Source organism: Siphateles boraxobius, unplaced genomic scaffold, assembly GCF_051911475.1.
Source record: "Siphateles boraxobius isolate OS27281-9 unplaced genomic scaffold, OSU_SipBor_1 31, whole genome shotgun sequence".
NCBI lineage: Eukaryota > Metazoa > Chordata > Actinopteri > Cypriniformes > Leuciscidae > Siphateles > Siphateles boraxobius.
Window position 1 is genome coordinate 13,916,291 of NW_027508931.1, and position 13,057 is coordinate 13,929,347.

A 13,057-nucleotide genomic window follows, 5' to 3' on the forward strand; every position below is an offset into this window, starting at 1 on the left:
GTAGCGTTGGATCCAAGATGTCATCTCGCAGGACCCAGGAACGTTCCTCTGGTCCGTAGTCCTCCCAGTCCACCAGGTACTCCAGCCGAGGACCTCGCCGCCGAGAATCCATGATAGAGCGGACTCGATAAATGGGCTCCTCTTCAACGGGAACGGGAGGAGGTACGTCAGTGGGAAGGTTATCTGAGGGAACAGGGGTGACAGGGTCAGTGAAGGGTTTAAGTAAGGAAACATGGAATGAAGGAGCAATCCTGAAATGAGGGGGAAGATTGAGCCTGTAGGTCACTTCGTTCAACTGCCTCTGGATGGTGAATGGTCCGATGAATCGAGGACTCCGCTTACGGCAAGGTAGACGGAGACGGATGTCTCGAGTCGACAACCACACCTTCTGACCTGGCTGATACTGAGGGGTGTCGAGTCGGTGACGGTCCGCTTGTTCCTTGTGTCTCCGTACTGCCTGCTGTAGATGCACATGAGCTGAGTCCCATACCCCCTCGCTCTGATGGAACCAGAAGTCGACAGCTGGAACCTCCGAGGGCTCACCCGACCAAGGAAAGAGTGGAGGCTGGTAACCAAGGATACACTGGAAGGGGGTGAGCCCGGTGGTGTTCTGCCGCAGAGAGTTTTGGGCATACTCAGCCCATGGGAGGTAACGGTTCCAGCTGTCCTGGTACTGATGGCAGTACGTCCGCAGGTAACGTCCAATCTCCTGAATCTTCCGCTCAGTCTGGCCGTTAGTCTGCGGATGGTAGCCTGAGGAAAGGCTGATGGTGACCCCGAGGAGTTTGAAGAAGGCTTGCCATACTCTTGAGATGAACTGAGGTCCCCGATCCGAGACGATATCCTCTGGGAGGCCGAAGTTCCTAAAGACGTTGTGGAATAGAGCTTCAGCTGCTTGTAACGCAGTGGGAAGACCAGGTAAGGGAATCAGCTTACAACCTTTAGAGAACCTGTCCACAACAACGAATACGCAGGTAAAGCCTTCTGAATTGGGTAGATCAGTCATGAAATCGACACCAATGTGTGACCATGGTCGCCTGGGAAGAGGTAACGGCACGAGCTTGCCTTCTGGGACTCTCCTCGGGGTGTTGGTGATGGCACAGACTGAACAACCGCGGATGAACCTGGAGACATCTCTGGAGATGGACGGCCACCAGTACCGTTGACTGAGGAGCGAGAGGGTACGCTTGCTACCCGGATGTCCAGAGCCCGGAAGGGAGTGAGCGGAGTCCAGAAGGGGAGTACGTAGATGTGGAGGTACGAAAATACGCCCTTCTGGACCTCCCGGCGGAGCGGGTTGACGTGTCAGTTCCTGGGCGATCTGTTGGTCAACCTCCCAGACGATTGGACTGAGGATTACGGCTGGAGGGAGGATAGGTTCGGGATGAAGATCTTCAACAGAGGTGTGATGGAGTCGTGAAAGTGCATCAGCCTTGCAATTCTTACTCCCGGGACGATATGACACCACAAAGTTGAAGCGTGTGAAGAATAGAGCCCAGCGGGCTTGTCTAGGGTTCAGTCTTTTAGCCTCCCTTAAGTACTCCAAGTTGCGATGATCGGTGATTACTGTGAATTGATGGTTAGCTCCCTCCAGCCAGTGCCTCCACTCCTCAAGGGCCAGTTTGATGGCCAGCAGCTCTCGGTTACCGACGTCATAGTTCCGCTCCGCCGGGGCTAATTTCTTGGAGAAGAAGGCGCATGGAAGGAGTTTGGGTGGCTCACCCTGCCGCTGAGAGAGAACTGCTCCTACTCCAGTAGATGAGGCATCTACTTCTACCACAAACGGAAGGTCCGGGTTTGGATGAATGAGGATGGGAGCAGTGATGCAAGTTTCCTTTAAACGCTGGAAGGCCTGTACTGCGGAGGGAGATAGGGACAGAGACTTGGGCCGTCCCTTGAGGGAAGAAGTGAGGGGAGCACTGATATTACTGTAGTTCCGGATGAATCGTCTATAGAAGTTTGCGAACCCCAGGAATCGTTGCAGTTCCTTTACGGAGGAGGGTTGTGGCCAGTTCTGGATAGTTTCCACCTTCCTCTGGCCCATTTGGATGCCCTGTTGGTTGATGACATAACCCAGGAAGTGAACGGTAGAGGTGTGAAATTCGCACTTCTCCAGCTTCAGATATAACCTGTGTGCTCTCAGCTTCTCGAGGACCTGGATGACATGTTGATGGTGCTCACACATAGAAGAAGAGTATATGAGTATATCATCAATGTAGACGATTACAAAACGGTTGAGGAACTCTCGAAGGACTTCATTCATATGACCTTGGAAGACGGCAGGAGCGTTGGACAGTCCGAAAGGCATGACCTGATACTCGTAGTGGCCCGAGGGGGTCACAAAGGCAGTTTTCCACTCATCTCCATGCCGGATTCGGATCAGATTATACGCACTTCTAAGGTCCAGTTTGGAGAAAATGCGTGCACCACGCAGCTGTTCCAGGGCGGCAGGTACCAGAGGAAGGGGATAGCTGAATTTGACAGTCTGAGAGTTAAGATGACGGTAATCGATACAGGGCCGCAAGCCTCCGTCCTTTTTGGCCACAAAGAAGAAGCTCGAAGCGGCAGGGGAGGTAGATGGTCGAATAAACTGCTGATGTAAAGCTTCCTTCACATACTCCTCCATGGCCTTCTGTTCCGGGATGGACAGAGGATATATACGACCTTTGCGAAGGGTGGCTCCGGGTAGCAAGTCGATGGCGCAGTCCCATTGCCGGTGTGGAGGTAGTTTGGTTGCCAGTTCTTTACTGAATACGTCCTGGAACGCCTGGTACTCCACTGGGATTTCGCCTTGAACTTGGACTTCAGGGCTTTCCACCGAATTAGAACAGACAGGAACTCTAGTTTCCCCCGCGGGTGACTTGGAACGGGACGAAGAATGAACCTTCTTGATGGAACTGAGGCAGGATCTATGGCAATCTTCACCCCAACGGAGTACCTCTCCAGTTCCCCAGTGGAGTACCGGCTGATGTTGTACTAACCAGGGACGTCCCAGGATGATATCCGCGGTGGACTCCTCCAGCACCATAAGAGAAATTTCCTCAGAGTGTAAACAGCCGATACGAAGAGTTAGAGTGGGTGTATAATGGCGAATTCGACCACGACCTAATGGCTTGCCTTGTATGGTTTGGACGGGAAGATCTCGGCACAGACGGCGTCGCCGAATATTCAACTTTTGGAGAAACTGGGTGGATATGAAGTTCCCCGCAGACCCGGAGTCAATGAGGGCTTGCGCTGGGAGACAAACACAGGAGGTTAATACATGTACTCTGGTACGTGTGAGAGGCTCAATCTTCGGGGAGAGTTGAATGGCACTTACCGCCTGTCGCGGAGGTCGTACAGGGCAAGAACTGAGGAGATGCTTGTCGGAAGCACAGTATAGACAGAGGGAATGTTGAAATCTGCGCTGGCGTTCAGCTGTAGAAAGGTGGGTGGAGCCTACTTCCATTGGAACTGGTGCTGGAGGAGTGACTGAAGGCGCCGGAGGCGGAGAACTTACAGTGGGTACAAACCTATCACAAGCGGTGAGACGCTGGGCTGTACGGATTGTCTGCTGGATCAGATTCTCTAACCCCATGCTGTCCTCATACACCACCAACAGCTGGCGGACGTTGGAATTCAAACCATGACGAAAGGCGGTGATCAGGGCGGTTTCATTCCAGCCGCTAGCTGCGGCTAGTGTGCGGAACTGAAGCGTATACGAACTCACTGAAGAATTTCCTTGACGGAGGTTATAGAGTTGGTCGTGAATGGACAGTTCTGATATTGTTTGCCCAAAAACCTCTTTAAAGTGCTGTTTAAAACTTGAGAAGGATTTGACCACCGGGGCATCTGAATCCCACAATGACTGTGCCCATCGAAGTGCTTGACCAGATAACAGTGAGATAATGAAAGCCACCCGGGCGGTATCACTACGGAACTGATGCTCATTCATGGAGATATACAAGGATACCTGGAGAAGAAACCCACTGCAGTTCTCCGCCTCACCAGAGTAGGGCGCTGGCCGGGCCATGGGACTCGCAGAGGCAGTGAACGAAGCAGCGGGAGGTTGCGGAAGTGGAGGTGGTGGAAAGAGTGCCGCGGCGACCGGAGGATTAGCCGCTGAGGAATCCTCTTCTAAATCCGACTGATTCTGCATAATTACTCCTTTCTGTGGTCTGGTCTTCTGTCACGGATCACAGAGGAATCAGACAAGATGGTAAGTTATCAGTGTTTATTTTGCAGAAGGATTGCGGTCGGAGATAACAGGTGAGAAGAAGTAACATAGAAAGTTCAATGAAGCTTAGCTGTGGTTTTAAGTCTCTCTCTTTCTTTCCCTCTCTTGCAGGTGGCGTGGCGATGGCTGGTACGGATGGGTTGATCCAAGATGAGTGAAGCGACGGTAAGTAGAAGGTAAGTGATCGGGAAGTCTGTGAGCCATGGAATGACGAGACCAGACAAGTGACTGCAGTGAAGGTGAGTGTTTTATAGTCCATATGGTTGATGGGACACAGGTGACGGTGATTAGTACTCAGGGGATAATGAACGGGGAAAAGTCTGGTTGGGTGAAAGGGAACGAGTGGGCGGAGATGGTGATCTGGATGATGTAACCCTGACAGTCTGTTGTTTCACTTCCTCTTCAGTATGCCATTTTTATTATTCTCTACATAGGATTGAGGGTCGGGAACGACAAGAAGGAAGGGGACCCCTATTCACACAAGAACAAGAGAGAGAGATAATAAACATGATTTTGGCCAATAATGCTATAAGGCTCAGAGAACTACAAGCAAACATTATCGGTGACCATGCCATTTTCAATAATGTCCATCAGGTCTCTAAGTCAACACTGGCACGCATCCTGGAAAGACATCAGGTTCAAATGAAACAACTTTATCGAGTGCCTTTTGAGCGGAATTCAACGACGGTCAAATGGCTGCGGCATGAGTATGTGGAGGTTTGTATTGTTCACTTTAGCACTGTGATGTTGCATACTGCACACATGACTTTTTTACATTGACTGTATACTAGACCTATCCTGAACTGCACAATCTTGTTCTATCACTGTATTTCAGAGAGTTTTGCAGATGGATGCTGAGGAAATCCTGCATGAATTCATATATATATATATATATATTGATGAGGCAGGGTTCAACCTCACAAAAGCAAGAAGGAGATGCAGAAATATCATTGGCCACAGGGCTATAATCAATGTCCCAGGGCAACGTGGTGGTAACATCAGTACATCACCCTTTGCGCTGCCATTTCACAGCATGGGGTTCTCCTCCGTCATGCCAAAATGGGCCCTTACAACACACCTCACATTCTCGCATTTTTGGAACGATTGCACCACATCGTCACAGCAGGTAATGAAATGCACCAGATACAATTCACTGTCATCTGGGACAATGTGTCATTCCACCACTCTGCTTTGGTCCAGAACTGGTTCAACACCATCCACAGGTGACAGTACTATACCTTCCACCATACTCTCCATTTCTAAACCCTATCGAAGAGTTTTTCTCTGCATGGCGGTGGAAGGTTTACGATCTCCAGCCCCAGGCTCAGGTACCCCTCATTCAGGCCATGGAGGACGCCTGTGACCAAGTCGACGGAACGTCATAGGCGGGTGACGTCATCGACCGGGAAACTATAAAGCACCCCAAAAATACAACCGCGACAGCTTCTGTGCCTTCAGCAAGCGTTTTGTGTGTGAATTCTGTCCAAGTGTTTTTTGTCTGTCACTTAGTGTCTACTTGGCAGGAGTTTTCACTATATATATAAAAAAACATATATATATATATATAATGGCAAGCGAGCAGCTGTATAGAAAGTGTGTTCCCCATGTACTCGTTATCTCACTGGTGGGGATACACACAATCTATCTGCTGTTTGTTTGGGAATGCAGCATGCCCAGTCAGCTCTGCTAAATTAACTATTGAGTGGCCAGCTGTTAGGCAGGAGTCTGTTTCAAAAAGCAAACTGGATGAAAGATTTCTGCCCTCGTGTGCTCAACCTCCACGCCAGTGCCTACCGTTTTTTCCCGACCTCCACACCGATGTGTCGAAGTCGTGGAAAAAGCCGGTCTCCTATCGTATTTTTAGCCCCCAGAATTCTACATATTCTAATATTGCGGGGGCTAAATTACATGGTTATGGGGCGATTCCTAAAGCAGAGGAAGCACTCGCGAGTCATCTTTCTGCTGAGTCTGCGTCTTCTCTTAAGGCACCGGCTTTGCTCTCCAAGCCCCTTAGAAATACTTCGGCTTTGGTGGGCAAAGCATATTCGGCGGCAGGTCAGGCCAGTGCATGCCTGCACACTATGTCCATATTACAGGCTTATCAGGCCGATTTATTGAAGGATGTGAGTGAGAGTGAGGAGGTTAGTTCTGACGTGGTTCGGGAATTACGTCAGGCTGCTGATTTATCTCTGCGTGCTACCAAGGAGAAGGCCAAACTAATGGGCCATACAATGGCAGCCCTGGTGGCCGCAGATAGACATCTCTGGTTAAATCTCTTTGGCATTAAAGAGAAAGATAAAGCTTTTATTTTGGATGCTCCGCTGTCTCCCTTTGGTTTATTCGGTGACGCTGTTAACACTGTCATAGATTACATTTACATTAATTCATTTAGCTGACGCTTTTATCCAAAGCGACTTACAATTGCTATGTATGTCAGAGGTCGCAGGCCTCTGGAGCAACTAGGGGTTAAGTGTCTTGCTCAAGGACACATTGGTGTCTCACAGTGGATTCGAACCCGGGTCTCTCACACCAAAGGCATGTGTCTTATCCACTGCGCCATCACCACCCCAGATAAATTTCAAGAAGAGAAAAAAACAGTCTGCAGCATTTAAAGAAATCCTCCCACTCAAAATTCATGTCCCAGGGACTGCTGGGTGGGTGCAGTCCAAGCTGTCGACAAGCTCCTCGCACAGGGCGCAACAAAAGCAGAGGGTCTGCGTTTGCGCCCATTATACAAGCTGGCTCGCCAGATCCCCCTATGGACCCAGGGGAAGCTACTTTCATTGAGGGCAATTTATATCCCAGGGTATCTAAATCAGCGGGCAGACATCCTGTCGAGGCAGGGGCCGAGGCCCGGGGAATGGAGACTCCACCCCGAGGTGGTGGAGCTCCTGTGGGAGAGTTTCGGTCGTGCCGAGGTGGACCTATTTGCTTTCAGGAAGACATCACATTGTCCACTGTGGTTCTCCCTCAGCCATCCAGCCCCTCTGGGGTTGGACGCTATGGTGCAGGTGTGGCCGAGGTCACGTCTGTACGCTTTTACCCCGATTCCTCTGCTCCCAGGAGTTCTGGAGAGGGTTCGCCGGGATGGTGTCAGTCTACTGTCAGTAGCCCCGTACTGGCCGGCCGGAGTATGGTTTGCAGACCTAGTTTCTCTCCTCGACGGCTCTTCTCTGGAGATTCCGATCAGGAGGGACCTACTCTCTCAGGCGAGTGGGTTGATCCTTCACCCCCGCCCAGAACTATGGAAACTGTGGGCTTGGCCTCTGAGGGGGCCCAGCTCGTAAGTTCAGGTCTCTCAACCGAGGTTGTCGAGACCATCCTTCACTCCAGAGCTCCTTCCACGGGGAAGTTATATGCCTTGAAGTGGAAATTATTCACTTCTTGGTGTGGAGAACACCAGCTAGACCCAGTTAACTGCCCAGTGGGTGCAGTGCTGGAGTTCCTGCAGGAGCGTTTCTCCACAGGGTTATCCCCGTCCACACTAAAGGTGTACGTGGCGGCACTAGCTGCTTACCATGTCCCTTTGAGTGGAGTTTCTCTAGGGAGACATCCACTTATAACACGCTTTCTTCGTGGTACTCTGAGGCTGAGGCCAGCAGTTCGCACGAGGGTGCTGACCTGGGATTTGGCCATTATATTAGAAGGTCTCTCCCTGGCTCCTTTTGAGCCCATTGAAGAAGTTACTGAGAAGTTCATCACTCTTAAAGCTATCTTTCTTCTCGCTATCTCGTCTCTTAAAAGAATTGGAGACATTCAAGCACTCTCGGTTGCTCCCTCGTGTCTGGAATTTTTGCCTGGTATGGTGAAGGCCTTCATCCATCCTAGGCCAGGTTATGTTGCTGAGGTCCCTACCAATGTTGTTAGACCTATAGTACTGCAGGCTTTCTGTCCTCCTCCTTTTATATCGTCAGACCAGGAAAAACTTAATTTACTCTGCCCTATCAGGGCTCTAGATGCTTATGTCCACAGAGCTGCCCTGTGGAGGAAATCAGAACAGTTGTTCGTTTGCTTTGGGTCACCCAGGAAGGGGTGTCCTGCATCTAAACAGAGGATGAGCAAATGGGTGGTCGAGGCCATCTCACTTGCTTATGAGTCGGGTGGTCAGCCTTCACCTTTGGCTGTACAAGCTCACTCTACTAGGAGTATGGCTGCTTCCAAATCTCTTTTGTCAGGAGTTTCCCCTCATGACGTTTGTGATGTGGCAGGCTGGTCCTCACGGCATACATTCGTTAAATTTTACGACCTAGACCTCAGCTCCACTCCTGGGGCGCAGGTGCTTTCGGCTGAATGTGCGCTTTGATTTCACACAGTCGGGAACTTGCTCTTATGGCGACGTGGGTATTAGTGTTCCCACAGCGTTTGACGCAGCTCGAGTTCCCTTGTAAGGGAACGTCTCGGTTACGAATGTAACCTTAGTTCCCTGAATAGGGAACGAGATGCTGCGTCGTTCTGCCATACTCACGGCATGCCCGTGATCGACTTGCTTCAGGCCTATCAGAAGCTGTTGCGGTTGTGTTTTTGGGGTGCTTTATAGTTGCACTTTTTCTGTGTACTTTATTTACAGTACTCTAATCACTGAGAATTAGACTTGCTAAAAGTGTTTTAGGTTAGCAACAGCAGTGTGTAACTGGTTCAAAAGGATTGAAGTCATTTGAAATGTGTGTTTCGTAGGGTAACAAAATATTGTTTTTATGAAGTCGTGTATAGTTTTGACAAAAGTGTTCCATTTTGCAAATGATCTGAAGTGTTGTACTTCTATGGTGTAGGGTTGTGCTAATTGTGTGTAGTGTTTTGACAAACCGGGCCTTGTTTTCAAAATTGTGCTTAAGCAATTGAAAAAAACTGTAAATTCAATGGAATACAGTATGTCACCCGGTGGCATGTTTGGTATTACGCCTAAACAAAATCTCATGGGAACTTCAATTTTTGTGATATCAACTTCAAATTTGGAACACAACTTGGTTAGATATATGGCTTTGATTTTATAGTAATTGTAGAGTAAAAATGTTTTGTAAAATATATATTATATATAAAAGAAACAATATTAAATACAGTATATTTGATTTACTGTAAATTTAAACTTCCATAACCTTTTCATACTTTCATTTTTTTAAGTGCTTCACTTCAGTAATAATCGGTTGATTATTTTCTTTAAAACAAGACCAAAGGTCTGAATTCCAAAGCATTCTTGAATTACAACCATTTAAGTTTGAATAGTGCATTTTAATGTTCATTCTCAAAAAGGGGTTTAGTGACAGACACTCTTTTTTTTTATTATTACGTGAGTTCACTTATAATGGTGATGAATGATTACGTGGGCCAAAATTCTCATAAATATAATTTGATAATTTAGTTTTTTACAATCATATTCACCCAGGGCTGCCAACTCACGCAATTGACCCCAATTCTCACGCTCTTACGCTACACCCCCGATTTCTCACGCTGAAGTGTCAACCCGGTCGGTCAAATGCCTGAAAGATGAGTTTATCTATATTTGTACCTGTTAAGCCACTCGTGATCAACTAGTTATACCGCATATTAGTTAAAATATCCCGTAATCTAGAGCGAGCGTGCATGCGAGACAGATATTGTGCTCCTAACCGCGCGCACGCATGGCAGAGAGGTGAGCGAGCGAGAGACCTTGCATCATGGAGTGGAGTGGAGTTCAACACATACATATATTAAACATTACTATGGATACTAAACATACTTTATACTGCCTCACAGATCCTTTAATAAATACTAAATATAACCCTGATGTATATGTTTGTCATTATCTATATTTACTGAGGGTGAAATTATAATAATTTTTTTTATTTTTTATTATTTTTAGTCATTTGAAATTTGTTTGTTTAATATATTTGTTTGTTTTTTTCTTTCCTATATTATAGTTTTATTGGGGTGTACATGCGTAAAACGTGTCTAACATCATTTTGGGTTGTTAGTTGATGTGCATTGGCCAAGACTGACAAGTTTGTGGGCCAATCAGATTTTCCCAGAGGAGAGGAGGGAAAGTTCGAGAGGAGAGGAGAGGAGAGAAAGTTCGAGAGAGAAGAGAGGGGAGACGAGAGAAAGTTCGAGGGAGAAAAAACGCGATTTTAGCGATGTCTTAGAGTGTTTAAAACGAGAATCTTTCCTATAATCAGAAGTACTGCTCGTATTCTTACCTTAACTAAGGAGGTGGCTCGTTACTTCAGACTGTTTCATGTAAGTTTGCAGTCGCTGCATGTTTGGCTCGGCCAGAGTTGAACAATGTGCATGTTGGCATACTTTCTAGACTGAAACTGTTGTTGTCATCTGCTTAAACCGAGCGGAGTTTCGGGATGAAAATGTCGGTGACCATCGTCCAGTAGCTTTATGAGAATCTGACGCTCAAACAACTCATGCGCTATAAGTAAACAGACTGCTTGCATAAAGTGATTCCTTGAAGGAAAATCTATAGAAGAAGACAGGATTAAAAGATCATTTAGAAATAAAATAACTCAGGTCCTTATCAAAATGAACTCTGGCCTAGTGCAAATGGTTGGTGGATAGGGGTTACATAAATAATCACACTCAATGTCTCATTACCCTGTTTTTAAAAAAAAATAGTTCATGACATGTTCATTGTGGCATAACCTTGTGTGTATTTGACAGTTTAAGCGCAATAATACGTGCAAGATAACTAAGTTTAAAAGAGAATTGAAGCTGAAGTCACACCTCTGTGTAACCGCTTTATTTATACACCATACTCTGAGGATCACACTGCCTTTCTGCTATTGAGTTTTGGGCAGTATTTTGATTTTCTGTCATGATTGTGAAACATTTCTCAGCCTGGCAAGCCAGACCTATCAAGATGTTAGGTCTGGGAACTCACAATTGGCATACCTCAATCCGAGGGGCGGGATAAACAGTTGTCTTTCAAATTCCCTCTGCACGCAATAGGACAGCGCTACAACCAACCAGAGCAATGGACGGCTGTGACTGAGTGAGTCCCATGCGTTTTCCCACCACCGGAGCTAGTTGATAGGCCTATATTAAACTTTTGCCGTATCTGGTCGTCAAAACTCAGAACACATCTTCCTTTTGTTAAGAATGACTTAAGTGACATTCACTTAACTCCAAGTCATCCAGAGTCGCGGCCAAAGTCGATTCGAAAGACCACTGTTCGCCAGCAGTATCTTCTTTGTTTTCAAGTAGCAGATCACCTATGGAAATCACACGGAACCGTCACAACTCTGCTGTCATTATGTTAAGCCCGCCCACCAACTCTATACACGGTGTGATTGGCCTGACCAGAGTTTGGTTTTTCCAGCTCGAATGCCAATGGAGAGTTGCTAGACCACACTTTGCTGCAAAATAGTTTTTGCTGCCGCTAGGTTGCGTCTAGATTTCTAGGCTAAAAAATTTCGGCATTGTAGGTCATTCATGCGACATCAAGAATTGCCATAGTAACTCACATCATTGTTCAGAGAGAAAACTGGACGATGTAAAGGTTTTCCAAATTTCGTAAAAACACCAAGGAAGCAGGTTGAGGGGGTGACGAGAAAGACGCTAGACTGCAAATCTAGTAATAAAGTCACTGATTAAACCCAACATCACATTGCAGAGTGTTTTTGAAAGTTTTGTATTTTGTTTGGTTTAAATAACTAACATTTGTGAGTATGACTCTCACTCAGCTTATGAATTAGTAGAACTTGCACGCAACCACTGCAAATCTGTTCACGGGCTTCTATGGATTTGATTTTTGGTTGTCATTTGTTGAAATAAATACCAAAAAATGCAGTGTGTCGGTGTCTGTCCGCTGAATGTGACCCACAATCTCTAATTCCCCTCTGTGGCCATATGGGAAAGTGAATATTTACAATGACAAAAATAAAACTTCAGTTACATTTACACGTTTCCAACAAAGAAATGAATCGACTTCTATCAGCTTGTTGATGGTGTTTTCATTTCTACCATATGATGAATGAAGCAGCAGCGAGCACCCAGCATGTGACACTGTTTGCATGGTAACCAGATCAACATTGTGAAAGGAATTCAGTGAAAACATCAAATGATCATGCAATGTGATAAAATAGCTTCTCTTCCCTGCAAACAATGCAATGAAGAATGTGAATATTTAATCTCAAGTCAAAAACAAAACAAAAGCAGGTATTCGTATTAATTTCAGTACAAGTAGCATAGAGCAATCCTCCCATAATGACGGCACCGCCCCAGCATGCAATGCAGCGTGACGCAGATTCACATTCATTCACGCGCCATCTGACATCCAGATTTCTGTTTGCATGCTTCGGATGTCTGCGCTCAGAAAACCATATATCAGAAGTTCAGAACCCTATATGGCTTTAAAAAGCATTTAGATAATAAACTTTGATGATGAAGAACTGCAAACTCTGGGGGGGGGGGGGTTTAGCTAAAACTCCACAGACACAATTTGGGGACACCTGAGACTATCTTGTAAAAAGGGGCATAATAATAATAATATGATAAGAATATTAAAAGTACTAGAGGTCTCAGACGTCTGAACCCAGTGAGCATCTCAGGCTAGACTATATCAAGGGTTTTGTAGAAGGATCTTCATATCTCCACTCACACCGGGACACACACACGTTTGTGCCACACGTACGAGCTGAAAGATGACGCAGCAGTTATGAAGTATGGTGCTAATGAATTATGGTGTGGCATCTGTTGTTTGTCACTGAGATGTGACACTGTGTTGAGAGAGGTTTGTTCTGATGTCCTCAGTGTTAATGGTGACCCACTTCAGCGCAGCCCATCTGACACTGAATGGGACACAAGTATTACGCACAAAGGACAGGAAGAGGGGAGAACCGGAAGACGTCAGAGAAACTGAAG